At 40.5% G+C, this 15791-nt stretch overlaps 1 protein-coding gene across 16 annotated transcripts in view; it reads right to left on the bottom strand.

Moving 5' to 3' along the window:
- Window positions 1-15791, bottom strand: part of APBB2 (amyloid beta precursor protein binding family B member 2) — a 355485-nt gene that overhangs the window by 223307 nt on the left and 116387 nt on the right. For 15 of the 16 annotated variants that reach the window (XM_073891567.1, XM_073891573.1, XM_073891575.1 and 12 more), the window contains one exon: window positions 798-913. The gene's annotated coding sequence lies outside the window, so the exon portion shown is untranslated. Of the gene's footprint in view, window positions 1-797; window positions 914-2657; window positions 2841-15791 lie in introns of all 16 variants that reach the window. The other variant, XM_073891571.1, reaches the window with a different exon arrangement.

Genomic DNA, 15791 nt, shown 5'->3' on the forward strand with positions numbered 1-15791 from the left:
CACAACTGTAGCCATTCCCAAAAGACTATAATTGGAAAAACTTAACTTTTGTGAGACGTCGAAAGCCATCACTGAGGGAATCAGGAATTTCCTCCTTGGGAGAATGTTGACAAGTAAGAGTCAGGGAGTCTCTCCCTAACGTGTATTCAACAATGATGTATCAAGAAGGACCTCTCTTCTGAGTCCAGGAATTCTTTTATTTAAAAGAATTGTAAAAATCAGCAGGAAATTATCTTAATTTTTTTTTAAAGATTTTATTTATTTATTTGACAGAGAGAGACAGCGAGAGAGGGAACACAAGCAGGAGGAGTGGGAGAGGGAGAAGCAGGCTTCCCACCGAGCAGGGAGCCCGATGCGGGGCTCGATCCCAGGACCCTGGGATCATGACCTGAGACGAAGGCAGACGCTTAACCGACTTAGCCATCCAGGCGCCCCTGAAAATGATCTTAATTTATGGCATTGCTATTGTTTCAAACGTTACATATTGTGATGCAAAAGAGGAAAGCTTAAAAAAAAAAAAAAAATACAAACCCTGTCTATGAACAGATGCATTGACAGAGAAAAGGGAGATTGCTTATATACACTTCTGGCCTTCTATGGCCACTGGATTAGAAAAACCCGAACTTCAATAGCATTTCTCATCATTCAATATTAAACACGTCCCCTAGAGCAATCCACCCTCCCGCATTTCTAAACCCTCTCATTTAAATCTTACAAACCTTCACCAGTTCAGTACTCTGCAATATTCTACAACGAAATTTAAAGGGGGAAAAAGGGAGATCCAATCCCATACGTACATGAGCTGCCTGGGTGACAGGGAGCCTCCGGGTACCGTCTGCCCATAGCGACTGGTCAGCACATTAGCAGGGGCCTCAGCAGTTTCCAAGTACTCAGGAAAGATGGAGACGGTTTGCTGGGGTGGGGGAAGGGGGGGGAGACAAAAAAAAAAAGTAGAAACAAAACAGAGATTTAGGATAATGACTACATTTTTTTTCATTAAAATGCTAATGATGACCACAAATTTCCAGATAACCACATTTATGAATTATTCATAGTCACATGTGAGATGAAGTCTCCGTGTCACTGCGGGCAGGCACAGAGCTTGCTGGTGATTAGCATGTGGCCCCTGTAATAAGTGTGACAGAAGCGTAGGTCACTGCAAGTCTATCCATCGGGGTTGGCCCCCACTGGCCTCTTTAGAAGACCAGGCAATCCCACCCACATTTTGTTGGTGCTCATCTTACTCCTCCCGAAAGTCGAGGAACAGCTCCAGCCTGGTTCTTTGTTGTGACGTCTGAACTAATACCCTGTAAAAACTCCAAAAGCTTGAAAGAAAAAAAAGAAAATTTCTGTACTGGGTAGGTAAGACATCAGATTAATTAAAAAAAAAAACTTTCAATTGAAGTATAACATAAATATAGAAAACTACACACACCGTAAGTGAACAGCTCTATGAATTTTCCTAAACTGAACACACCAGATCAAAACTAGAACATTATCAGCACCCCAGAAGCCCCCTTCATGCCCCCTCCCAAAGGCAATGATTATGCATAGATTACTTCTGCTCATTTTTGTAGACATCACATTGATTTGCTGTTATTCTGAATTTCTCATTTGAAAAACATACACTGAATACCTCCTAGATGCCAAGCATTGTGCCAGGCCCTGGAGCTACAAACAGGAATGAGATGCTGTCTCCGTCGTTAAGGAAAGTGAAGTCCAGTGGGGCCAAGACATACACATAACCCACCCCAAAGGATAGTGGGAAGGGTGTGATGACAGACTTATGCCAAGTGGGGGCACCTAGCCCAGAAATGGAGAAGGTAGGGAAGGCTTCCAACTAAATGGATCGCCTAACATGTCCTCAGGCTGGGTGGGACTTAGCCAGGCTGGGAATCGGGGAAAAGGCAGAGGTAAGAAACTGCATGGTGTAACTCAGTGCGTTGGCCTCTCTAGGGTAAGGAAAGGAAAGGAGCCTCGAGCCAGATCCTAATCTGTCCACATGCTCAAGGACTCTGACTTTATTCTTGTTGCAGACAGCCACGGATGGGTCAGATCTGGGTTCCAGATGCAGTACTCTCTCTGGATGGATTCAAAGAGGGCAGAGTGGAGGCAGGGAGGCCAGCTCAGCCAGTGTGCTTGTTTGGTATGAGAGGAAGGGTGGGCATTAGGAAAGCAGGGAGGAGGGGGAGGAGAGAAGAATTAGTACTTGGGAAACATCCAGACACTAACAGCAGAATAACTTGGTGATTAACTACACGTAGGCGGTAGGAGTGATGACTGCGTAGAGAATACAGAAGGAAGAACAAGTTTCCTAAGGAAGACAAGGGCTTTCGTTTGGGGCATTAGAAACTGAGGTGTAGAACATCTGGGTGGGGACATCCACATATTCTTGAGTGTGAGGCTTGGGGAAGAAAGTTGAGCAAAACATAAAGGCATCTACGTGATCATTACACAGAGAGAGCAGAAATGAGGTTAGTGGGTGACAGCCCTGAAGGAATGTGGGTAGAGCAAGGAGACAGGACGAGGGCTGACAAGCAGACCCTCGAGAACAGGAACAATGACAGAACGGACAAAGGAAAAAGACCGAAGAAGAAAGGCAGAGACGTACCATGGGATACGACGAGATGAATAAAGATAAGAAATGAAAAATATACCTTTGGATTTGCCACATAAGCAGTCACTGGCCGCCCTGGCTGAGCGTAGTTTCAGTGACGTGGTGGCAGCCAAGACAAGAGAGCGAGCGGAAGAGAAGAGGGAAAATGGACGGTTGCTGGAAGGCGGAGGTGCTCACAGAAGTCCACATCCATGAGCTGAGGGCATCAGGGGAGAGAGAAAGGCTGAGAGGACAAGTGGGAGAAGGGAAAGGTGGAGTTAGATCCCTATGGAGGTGGGGGAAAGGGCCAGGAGTACAAATGAAGGGGCTGACCTTGAGCAGGAAGGGAAATCCACAACCCTCTGATATTAGAAGAATACCAGAAGTAGAGGAATAGAGACAAATCTGGTTAGAGCTGGTTGGGAGGTAAGAGCATTGGGATGTTGGAGGCAACAGGCGAAATGACAACAATATTATAGATCAAATAACTGGCAAGGCTCTTTACGGAGCATGGGGTAATGTGTACATGGTATGACAACCCAGATCTTGAAAATCTTGGTTTCATATACCTGCTTCCCTCCAAAACTTAAATAGCCCAACCTTGTTTTAAGATAAATAAACACATATGCCAGTGCCTATCAAGGTGGTAAGGGGCATTTGTGAGGTGAGAGCACACCCACAGTAGAACTTAATAGTATCAAAAAAAAAAAATCTTATAAGTAAAACATTCAGAAGAAGGCTCTCAAAATGATCTTTGGTTTGTGGTGCCAACCTTTCCAAAGATTTATGTAAGTTATATTTCCTTAAGTGAAACCGCTTCCCACCATCTCACAAGGCTTCATAAGATTCTTCAATTCAAAGACCCCTCCCAGCATGACTAACCTAATGAAAATGAGGAGTCAGACAGCTGAAGGTAGAGGCCAGGAGAGGGGAGTGGGGTCAACAGCAGCACCTGCCCCCGAGGTGGCCCAGCGTCATCCCTCTTCAGACAGCAGCACTGCCATCCCCCTAAGGGTCCCCCTTAACCCCCTCTTCCACCTCGGGTTCTGGCAAATCCAAAAATGGGTGAAGTGACTTTGTTCTTGGAAAGCATTCCACTAATGACAAAATAGCAAGGTTCATTAGGAAGTCTAATGCAATGGAAAACACCTCGGAAAGTAGATTTTGTGTTCTCCAGGCAGACTCTGTGATCTCAAAAGCTATGAGGCTACTCCACCGTTTGTCTATCCTGTTAGCATGAACATCTCCTTTGGGAGATGGCAGAATTTCAGAATTCTAGATAAACGTGTCACCATCATTGAAGTCAGCCAGGATGGAGATGGTTCCAAAGCCATCAGAAACCTACCTACCAACTGGGTCATCCCTCCCTCCATCCCCAGCACGAAGGAGACATAGCAAGCAGTCAGTAAACACAGAGTCAATCAATAAACCCATACGTAAGTGAAGAGTTCCCACAACTAAGAGGTAAAGAGGCCAATTAAATGGTGAGAACAGAAATAGTCTATTCCGTCCTTTCCCAACCTAACTGACTCAAGACCAAGCTGCAAATCACACTCAACTGCATTTACTTTCCTCCTCACAGAGGAAGATCTTTACGAACTCATAAATACATATTGTGTGTTAAATAAGAGGATTCAGAAATAATGAAATTATGAAAACCAGGATGCCTCCTAAATGGGAAAAGAGGTAGGTGCGAACATTCTGAGCATACAAAGGAATAGAAATTGCCCACTTTACATCTGTCTGCCTTCTTTGTTCTCCTTCCGCGTGAAGGACAGGATGTCATTACTCTCACAGCATGGCACCTCTCCTCCCAGATGCTCACTCACACAGCAACCTGCCCAGGTTCAACCCACTGGGGCAACAGACAGCAGTGAGATAATCAAGTCCCGCTTCCTCGAAAATTCAGAAAATTTACTCGTTACAGGCCTCTGTTTTCATCCTAATATATATTTATATTATTCATCATTTCACTTCTTCTACAGCACATAAGCTCTGAGGTACCACCGATCCTACTGAACACATTTTACACATTACCTAGCAGCGCACTGTGGTACTGTCTGGAAATAACTTTAATGATAAAATTTCCCAAAATGAAGAAGAGTAGGTTGTTGCCGTTTTTTTGTTTTGGCTTGGTTTTCGGTTTTTTTTTTTTTTTTTTTAGTAGGTATTAGGTGACATTTTTCTGTACTGCAAAAAAATAACTCAGTCCTGAAAACATCAAATCCGTTTGTGGCCATCTGATTAGCAATACCCCAAGAAGGAAATCAATCTTCAAGACTACCATACTTCTTCCTATGTTTGATTAAGAATCCTAAGAAACCAAGATGAACAATGCACTAGTCACTTGAAGGCAGGCCATCAAGGGGGAGGAGAGGGATATTTATGCCAGTCCAGAAAATGTTTAGTGTGCAACTTTTTAATTACTATATTTATGGTACTCTCCATAACATATTCACTAACACAAATGCTCTACTGGGACATTAATCCTCAACAAACACATTAAAAAGCTCCTCTCCTCTCCTACAAATTCTTATTATGCTGATGTGAGGCAAAAATGCCAAGAATTCTCTCCAAAATAAACATTTCAACAACCACTTGCTCTACTATCTCCCTTTTGAAGTGTTTTATGATATTGCAATATCTCTACCTAGGTATTTGCTGCTATTGACCTAAAAGACAAATTTGTAAACAAAATGTTAAAAAAAAACTTTGCTTAATGAACCATTTTTTATATGAAAGCTGGTACAAGCTACTAAAAAAATTGGTTATGCTCTTCAAAAATAATACATTCTATAACTCATTAAATTATAATTCGCTGCCTCCTTATGCCACTGTAATATAATACTATGTAATTTCTGCTTTTTAGAAACCTCAAGGAGTAAGAAGATACTGGGAATGATCAAGATTTTCATAATAGTTGGAAGGACTACCCATCTAAGTAATGAAATGGGTATTAATCTCAACCATACTGGATTTTTTTTTTTTCCCTAAAATGGAATGCCTTCTTGCAGCATTCAGAATATAATCAATCTTGGGTGACACGGGATCATCAATATGACTACCAATTATCTTGCTGTGTTGGAAGAGAGAACATGGAGGTAAAGGAGCTGGTCCAGCGGAAAGTAGGCAGAAGCTGAGTTTCCACCACCGTGACCAGAGTTGCCGGGGTGGAGCTCCTACCGAAGGAACAGGACACTCCCAGAATCCAAAGTAAGAGGTTGCTGAGGTCCAAACAGCAAGGACAGCACAGGTGTAAAAACACACTGGAGAACTAAAGGTGAACTCCAAGTTAGAGATCCAGGTCTAGAGCCAAGGCTACAGGTGAACTCCAAGTTAGAGATCCAGGTCTAGAGCCAAGGCTAAAGGTGAACTCCAAGTTAGAGATCCAGGTCTAGAGCCAAGGCTAAAGGCTAAAGGTGAACTCCAAGTTAGAGATCCAGGTCTAGAGCCAAGCCGAGTCAAGATCCTAGTGGAAGATAAATCGATGTAGCAGAAGGACAAGGTGTGAAGATTGGCTTCAAGTGTGCGCTGCTGGTAACCAGGCTAGACCTGACCTATAAAGCCCAGTGGTGAGACAAGCTTTCAACGCACAGAGGACTGTTGGCTCTTCCACTCAAAGGTCGCTGACTACTCTGCTTTGGGAGAGATTTTCTCTACCTTTCACAGTTTGATTGTCTCCTTGCCCTCGCCCTCAAGAGTCAAGTCTCACCGCGGTGAGAGTACAAACCTTTCCTTTTCTCAAGTCCGCTACAGTTTTGGAAACCAAATAAAATGTAAAAGTATAAGAGAACTAAACTGAAAAATACCAAACTCCAGATAAGGTCTGAAGGGCACAGGGCTCTGAACCCATACCAGGGCAGCTGAGATTGTCTTTTTTGTTTATTCCTTGGTTCTTCCAGAATTCCAATAGTAGGGCTCATTTGGTACAAATACAGCCAGGCCTAAAACATGCCCTGGGGGTGATATTTGTAAGTTGACCACTGTTATTTAACAAGGATTTCCTTTAGAGAAATCCAATAAGCTGAATATCCAGAAACACAATGGAATCAATTGCTCTGATGGGAAGTATGTGGAGATGTGGAAATAAACTCAAAACTTGAATGAATGAGGGCTTTGCCATTGGAGAAGTAAGTGGTTGGGGACGAGCCGATTAGACTTCTATGCCTCATCTGTAAAATGGGTTAATGATACCTACCTTGCAAAGGCATGAATGAGAACAAATGCATGGCTCAGATGATACCAACAAATGTCAACTAAACCTTAATCAAGTAGAAGCACCACACATAAACTCCTATGACACACATATCTTTATTTAGAGCTGAGAAAGTCATCTGCCTCGTGCTTTCCACCCAAATCTCACCAACTCATATGATAAGATTCCTTCCCCAAATTATTTTCAACAGAACTTTCCTTTTGGTTTATAAAATGTTTTTAACTGCTTAAATAAGAAGTACAAGTATTACTGCATTTTCAGATTAAAAAAAAAAAAAACTAGAATGTAAAACTCCCCCATTACGATCTTCTCAATTTGTTTCTTCCTTAACTTTTGCTTATCCAAGTTAGTTCGTCTTTTTCCCATGTTTGTTTTTTCAAATCTTTGTGGATCTTTTTTCTCACTTTAATTTGAGGCTTGCAACAACAGGAACTAACAACTTTATAGTATTTAGAAGTTTATAAAGCACTTTCGTATACATTACCTTATTTCCCTTAAATTACTTTTACTTGTTTCTCTTTAGTTTCCCTTGCCCCACTTTCCAAAACACAGGCAGAACTTTCTAAAATCAGCAAAGAAGCAATTTTTATCCTCCCAACTGCCAACACAACAATACACAATACTCTGCAGAGTAGTCTAACGCAACTTAGACTATATACAGTATACCTAAATCCTAACACATCCAATTCTTCTTGCAAATAATTTTTTTTCTCCCCTGGTGATGATCTTTTGGAGTTAAAATATGGTGAGAAATGTATAAACATATCAACCTCTTAAAATAAGACAGGTGAATCCCTTTAGGAGTCATCAAAAATAATAAATGAAAAATAAAAGGAAGAAGAGGTGAAAAAAGAGAAAGAACAAAGTTCTTGTTTCAGCTTCCAGTAAAATTTCCATTATCTATCTTATCAGAGCTATTTATTCTCTAAGCTCTGCATTAAGTAATCTGATCCTTAAATCTGTGAAAACCACAAGGGATGTGCCCATCCCATTAAAAAAGATGATCTTTTGAGTTATGGTAATGAGAAAGAGCATCTATTTTTGGTTTTAAGGACAGAAGTATTTCCTGCTTGTTGCTCAGAGGCAGTGACACTTCTAGTAAGCTTTAGCACAAAACAGATGCCTGGCACTCTTTACCTATCATGATGAAAACAGGAACCTTCAAATAGAAATGTTTCCTCTCTGAACCTCTACATACTCTCAATCTTGATTTATCAACAAAGAACATGAGGTGTCTGAAACAGAAAAATATTAATTCTACCATGTGAAGGTAAACATTGTTTTTTTTTTTTTAAAGATTCTATAAACTCTAGATTAGGAATCAGATCAGATTCCTCTCATTCATTCAAATCCAGCAAGACAGAAAACCTTTAAAATTTGGATTGGCTTCCTCTTTGCTTTACAATGGTTGACTAAGGCCCATAATAATTTTACAGTAATCCTTGCTATAACTTAATAATATGTTAAACACTGTAAAAAAAGAAATCAGCTGTTACTGTTAAAATGGGGAGTACTAAAAAAAATTTTAAGGAAAAAGTTGAGAGATCATACATGGTCCTGATCCTGCCGCGGTGTTTACATGTTCAAAAATGTAAGCTTTGGCACAATCCTTCCACATTTTACAAGAGATACTCTGAGTGGTTTTATCCTAGAAATGGAGAAGATGTCATGGTCTGATGTTGTTCTATAGAATCTATAGAGAGAATTCATGGAAACTCAGTATCCCATACAATACAACTGGGACCACATAGAAAAGAATGTTTTTCCACCTTGGACACAACCCAAGTCAAACTAGTCAGAAATCTAAGAAAGATTGACCCAAGTGGGATTAAGGCCATGAAAAACCCTAGGGGATGGAAGTCATTTCTTTGTAATGTTGGAAATTGTATGTTACTCTTGTGACTGGGTTTAAGATCACACTTGGAATTTATACCTTAGAGATAACTAACCCTTTTTCCTATTATGTACTCAAATCAAGAAAGGGTGACACCCAGCTCATTTTGACAATGAGAGTAACAATTTTTGAATGAAACTGAAAAGTATAGTAAATGGAATCCATCCTGGAATAGCCAAATAAACTTTTCTTTAATGGACCAGACAACCGTGAATCCGAATTGAAAGGCCAAATCTCAAAAGTCCATTAATAAGGATTTTCAGTTGTATGTGATAGATTACAATCACATGCTTAACTCCATTCCCCCCAAAACCCTAGTAAATGACACCAAGCAAGAGGCAGAGATAAATTCACTAAGAGAAAAGAGAATGGAAGAGGAGAAAATTAATGGAAAAATTTTTGGAAAATAGAAATCAGATAGGCCAATGATGAGTAAATTTTCATTGTAGGGACAGACAAAACTCAAATGCCTACAGACAGAACTGTCAGGAGGAAGCAAGCCAATATGAGGCACGGAACGTTAGGAAAAGTACAAATTCAGGCCCAGTTACATCAAAAGTCCAGGCTGGAAGGAGAGAGCAGTGTGGGGGCACCACTGAAAACCAGAGGATTGCTTGCAAGATGTTTTAAGGAATAAACTTCCAGAACCTTCCCCAGCCACGAAGCTTGTCAACTGTCTCTCCTTCCACCTCCGATTTGCTCCCTGCAAAGGTTAAACTTAAGAAGGTCTGGACTCAGGGACACGAGGAACAGCAACACAGGTGAAGGCATCACACGGGAAGAGAGGACTGAGTGAAAAGTGTATACTCTGAATGGACAGACCCAGAGGCCCTTCCCTTGCTGGGCTCCTCGAGCAGAGGCCACATAGGAGATGGGAAGACTTTTCAGGAGCAACTAACCAGCCCAAGAAAAGAGATGTACAGTTTCTAAAACTATGGAGAAAGTGGGCTTCCGAAAGAAAAAGTCATCCGGTAGTAAAGGTCACCAGTTGACGAGAGAGCGAGCTTGTCAACCTGCTCACACAGACTTCCCAATCAGTTTTCAGAGTCTCCACATATGTATCTCACATGGACAGCAAACATGTGATGAAGAGGCTAACGTGACAAATAGAAACTTTAAAAGGAAACAGAGTCAATGCTAGAAGCAGGAGAAAAACTTCATATATACATTATTAACTGCAAGGGGTAAAGGACATTGCATCCATAAAGCAAAAAAGAATAGGATGCTACAAAAATGGAAATATTGTGAGAGCAAGAAAGAATTCTTAAAAATTAATATTAGGATCACAGACATTAAAAATCCAGAGAACAGTTAAAAGATAATGAAGGTAAATGTTCCTCAAGAGTAGAAGAAAAAGATGTAAAAATAGAGGTCAGAAATTTTTTTTAACAATAAACTGAAGGAAAAATACACAAGTTCCAGCATTTGACAAATAAGAGTTCCAGAAAAGAAAGAATATAAAAAACAACAGGAAGAAAATTATCCTCCACCCCCCCAACACACAAAAACCTTCACAATGAATGAAAAAAGTTATAGAGCAAGGCACATTATCATGGAATCTTAGACATTAGGGGATTTAAAAAAAAAAGACTCTAGAAGCTCCCCCCATCCCCTCAAAAAAGTCACATATATAACCAGAATCAAAAAAGCATCCAACAATTCAATAATAAAATTGGAAGCGGAAGAAAATGGAACGAGGCCTCCAAAACTCTCAGGGAAAATAATTTCCAACTTTAAGTTCTATATCAATCGTATGTGAGGAGAGACTAAATGATATTTTAACACATGCCAGATCTCAAAAAACTACATTATACACACTCTTTCTCAAGAAGCAACTGGGCAATGTGCCTCCCCAAAGAGAGACAAAACCAAGAGAGATGCCACCCATTCAGGTCAATCAAGAATTCTCAACATGATAGTGAAGGAAAATTCAGGTCAACAGCTGTGCATAAGGCCTCAAGAGTAAACGGTTCAGAATGGAGCAGGCAAGCAGAAGGCTCTGGAAAAAATGTCACACATACATACACACAAATATAAGAACCAAGAGACAAGCTCTTGTGTTTGAACTTATTTGAGAATTTGGGGATGGGGCACCTGGGTGGCTCAGTAGGTTGGTTAAGTGTCTGACTTCGGCTCAAGTCATGATCTCAGGGGCCTGGGATCGAAACCCACATTGGGCTCCTTGCTCAATGGGGAGTCTACTTCTCCTTCTGCCTGCCCCTCCCCCCGCTCATGCTCTCTCTTTCTCCCTCTCAAATAAATAAATAAAATCTTAAAAAAAAAATAAAGAGAATTTGGGGATGAATAAGTGAATCAAAAAAAAAAAAAAGAAAGAAACTTTAGTATGCTGCACAAGAAAATAAAATCATAGTACACTGCATAACTTAGCTGTGAAAAATATTTACAGTGAAAACAAACTGATATGTAACTGTCTTGGAGAGGGAAGGGCAGGTATTTCCGGGAGGGAGAAAAAAACAGAGCTAACCCCTTAACTTCCTTCATAGGAATTCAATGTTTAATGTGTAAAATTGAAAAAAAAATTTAAGAAATACTAACATAAACATTTTAATTAGCTATGTGAAACTAAATATAAGAAAAAGAGCTAGCTGAATGTAAAGTAATTGCCTCTCAGAGGTGGAAAATGACAATGCAAATAAGCAGGCAAGAATTTATTTTATAAGCTATATATGTATTATTGCAAATAAAAAATAAATTTTAGGGGCACCTGGGTGGCTCAGTCAATTAAGTGTCTGCCTTCAGCTCAGATCATGATCCTAGGGTCCTGGAATCGAGCCCCACGTTGGGGTCCCTGCTCAGCAGGGAGTCTGCTTCTCCCTCCCCCTCTGCCCCACCCCCCTGCTCTCTCTCTTTCTCTCTCTCGCAAATAAAATCTTTTAAATAAATAAATAAATAAAATTTTTAAATGGTAGAAATTAATCAATAAATCTGTAAACCATGCAACCACATAAGACAAACTCATAATGTGAAATTTCATTCTATATATAAGTTAACAGATAAATCTAAATCCGATTCTCCTAATCAAATTGTTAAAATTCAATTTAGTGCATTTTATCTTTAAGTAGCAAGAAGTGCACTGAGAGGTCAAATATGCCTAAATCATTAAGTCACAACTCTAGCTTTAATTAGCCCATAATGAGGGGTGCCTGGGTGGCTCAGTCGTTAGGCGTCTGCCTTTGGCTCAGGTCGTGATCCCAGGGTCCTGGGATCGAGCCCCGCACGGGGCTCTCTGCTCAGCAGGAGGCCTGCTTCTCCCTCTCCCACTCCCCCTGCTTGTGTTCCCTCTTTTGCTGTCTCTCTCTGTCAAATAAATAAATAAAATCTTTAAAAAAAATTAGCCCAAAATGAAAAGGTCCTTGGACACCAGTGCACAAGGAAGAATCAGCCATCTTTGTCATCACCAAGTTCATTAACTGTAGCTGCAGATGTGCTGACCACTCCCATTCTACCAGAGCCCCTATTGTGGCTTCTTACAGTGAAGATTTGTCCTTATTGAGGGTTTCAGGATGGACAATATCTAGCATCTGCACCCCCTTCCTATATTTGGGGAATTCCTCATCATATGAGTGTTGATGAGAGTCACACCTTTCAACATAAAGGCAAAAACAGCTGGACACTCACCTTCCCAGACTCCCTTGCAGCTAAGGCATGAGTACATGACTTAGCCTTGGCCAACCCTGGATCTAGAGCTAGAGACCCAAAGAGGCAGGAGCAGAAGGAAATTACTGTGGGTAAGGGCAATGGCGACAACATCCAGCATCAGAGGTAGCAAAGGCTGAGGGAACGGAGTCGGTAGCAAGTGTCTGGCCCCATTGTTGTGGTCAGTGTGAACCAGCATGGTCTCCTGTCCAGTGATAGGGTCCATCCAACCCTGCATAGAACTAATCATATCATATGACCTTGGCGATGAATCTAGCTGTACAGTCTCTATTTGCTCCTTTTTTCCAACTTCCAGCAGTTCCAGAAACTACCCAATAACTTCTCAATAAACTCCTTCTCTGCTGAAATAATTCAGCCAGTCTCCATTGCTTCTAAGAAATCCTGCCTGATATCCTGTGTCAGGAGAGCCAGGAAGAGGCAGTTGTCTACTGAAGTTAAGAATGAAACGTTTATGGGGCGCCTGGGTGGCTCAGTCGTTAAGCGTCTGCCTTCGGCTCGGGTCATGATCCCGGGGTCCTGGGATCGAGCCCTGCGTCGGGCTCCCTGCTCCGCGGGAAGCCTGCTTCTCCTCTCCCACTCCCCCTGCTTGTGTTCCCTCTCTCGCTGTGTCTCTCTCTGTCAAATAAAAAAATAAAATCTTTAAAAAAAAAAAAAAAAGAATGAAACGTTTATGCTCCATAAGATACCAAAGCAGAACCAAGGACATTTTTCCACAGGGAAACATGGGAGGAAGGTTAGGTTGTAAGGTACAAAAAGAACTATGCTGCTGGAATGTTGTGGGTTAAAGAAGTTTCAACGGGCTCATCAATTCTTTGAATTGTTTTCTCTCATTAGAAAACACATTCCTAGTTCAAAACAACTAACTGACTTTACAACCAGCCACGAAAATGCAATCAGTTTGTGAACTGGAAGTTGCCACTATTTACACCTGGCAAAAGACTCACACTCGTGATTCTTATTGTTGTGAGTGGGCAGAAGAGCAGTGGGTGACGAAGAACAATTTTCTTTGTCTTTCTGCTTGAAACAGAGTTTTCTGAGAGATGAAGCTGTTTGAAAAGCAGAGGTCAAAAACTGCGCATGAATATGAAAACGCAAACCAAGGCACCTGAGGGTTTATATTCAACTGCAGAACCATCAATATGCGGAAAAGCTGCATCCATCAGTTGAGCATACTGCAGCATATTTAGTTCCAAGTCGGAGAAAGCTGAACCCTAGGCAATTTATCTGCATATGTCTCAGGCTAACCACACCAATTTTGCAGATGAAGCTAGAAGTTAAAATAGATAGCTTAGAAGAAACTGTTGATGTGACCAAAAGGGTCTCATAAAAGAGTCAAATGCAGTCATGATGTTAATAGAAATGGGGATGCAAAGAAAGCAAGCTTCACTCTGTAGTAGCTATTGTTTCTGGAAACTGAGGACGTCTTTCATGACAAAGTAGAGCTCCAGTTGAAGTCATGATACAGCACAACTACAGTTTTTGTTAGTTGTACAGAACAAGATTAGACACACCCTGTGAAGAAGGCTTATGGAATAAATTCAAAGCCTGATGTGTGCATATAATTTCCCTGCCTGGGGTCTTAGTTCATAAAGACTTGCCAAGGGATCCATCCCTCAGTCATGGAAGTCAGGCTATAAATCACCTTGGAGGAAATTAATTGTTATTTCAGTGGTGATGTAAATGCTACCTCAAATTTTATCATCTGCCAAACCATCTTTACGATATATCCCTCTTTGCAGTCAGTTTCCATGAAATATCTAATGGCCTCTAAAACAAGAGTTTCATTCCACAGTTGTCCAAGTGAATTATACTGTGCTCACATGGTGTTTTGAAAAGCTGAGATAAATTTATCTCAGTCAATCCCTGATCCACAGCCAACCCCCCCCCTTTGTTTCATCTGGAGATCACAATGGACAGTGATTCCACACAGCAATATGTGTATGTATCAAAGTAAATATGCAATCTAATCACCACAGCTTTGTAAAGAACAAGGCACAATTCTGCTATTTAGGTCTCAGAAATGAAAAGACAAAAAGGGAGAAAAAAAAAATCCCAAGAAATCAGTCTCAAAAGCTGTTTCCAAGACTACCTTTTTAAGAAATTTAAAAATAAGGGCCAGTTTTTTATGCACAAAGGTAAAGGAGGCAAATTCATAGCCAGCTAGTAACCTCAAAATGGTGGAACCATGAACGAGTATTTCCAAAAGAGATTCATTGTATCCAAAGCCAGATCTAATATTTAGGAATACAGAAATATCTCTTTGTTTTTCCTCCCTCTACAAGGACTTAAGAGATCATCCAGAAATTCACACAGAGGGGTTTTATTTTGTTTTGTGTAGGTTCTGGTTCCAACCATTATAAATAGCAGAATTTTATACATTTACTCTAAGAATCTCTACTGGATTTTATAATCTCACAAAGATCTTCTTCCTCTGGGTGTTTTTCACTAAACAAATATGACAAGATGTAATTAAAATAGCACTGACTTCACCAATATCACAGAACGTACACTGATAACTAATGAAGTTCTAAGGCAAGTATAAAATGGTGGAAAAAAGTAAATGAAAGCATGTCAAATGAACCATCGACCCTTCAACACTTACTACAAATACAGCAGTTTGTAGCAGGTGTGGAAACGAATGAGGCATGTGACACCGTCACTGGTCACCAAGAGCTTAGCATATTTGAGCAACATGACACGTGGAGCTGTGAACAAACACTGAATTAGGGACCTCTTGGAAAGATTTAGACTTTAAGGAAAAGAAGCTGGATAAGTCAGATGGGGCCATATTCTGCCAGATTATTAAGCCTATTATACACATTTTTTTTTTATTTTATGTGACATGGACATGTCCACACCTCTTCTATCATAAAGGATACCAGTCAATAATGCTGTCAAAGTCAATTTCATGCAACTAAGGAACTTTACTATATCTTGCCAACACCACTCATCATACTGCAGTATTTACTTTTGACTAGTCTGAGTCTCCTACTAGACTACGAGATATTAGAGGTCAGAGGGGTATCCTATTGAACTTTCCATGCTTAGCTCTTGGCACCTACTGAACACAACACAATCCATTATATTGTTGATGATGAACGAATGATGAATGAATGGTGCTACAGGAGTAGCTGCTTATTTGGTGATTTATCTGTAAACAAAGATTGATTCTTGACAACAAAACGGTTCAGGAGGCTTCCATAAAGTTACGTTTCATTAAGAAAAATGACAGAAATCAGTATTTTAAAATAGGCAAAAGAGGTGTTCATTGAAGCATTATTCATAATAGGAAAAATGACATTCTGAATTTTCAAAAATTGGGTAGTGTGCTGTTCTATTATGGCCAGCCACTTGATAGATTATGGAACTATTAAAAATGACAAATATGAAAGCCTACAACAGAGGAA

Source organism: Callorhinus ursinus, unplaced genomic scaffold, assembly GCF_003265705.2.
Source record: "Callorhinus ursinus isolate GAN/ISIS: 27379988/994484 unplaced genomic scaffold, GSC_fseal_2.0 scaffold4, whole genome shotgun sequence".
Taxonomy (NCBI): domain Eukaryota; kingdom Metazoa; phylum Chordata; class Mammalia; order Carnivora; family Otariidae; genus Callorhinus; species Callorhinus ursinus.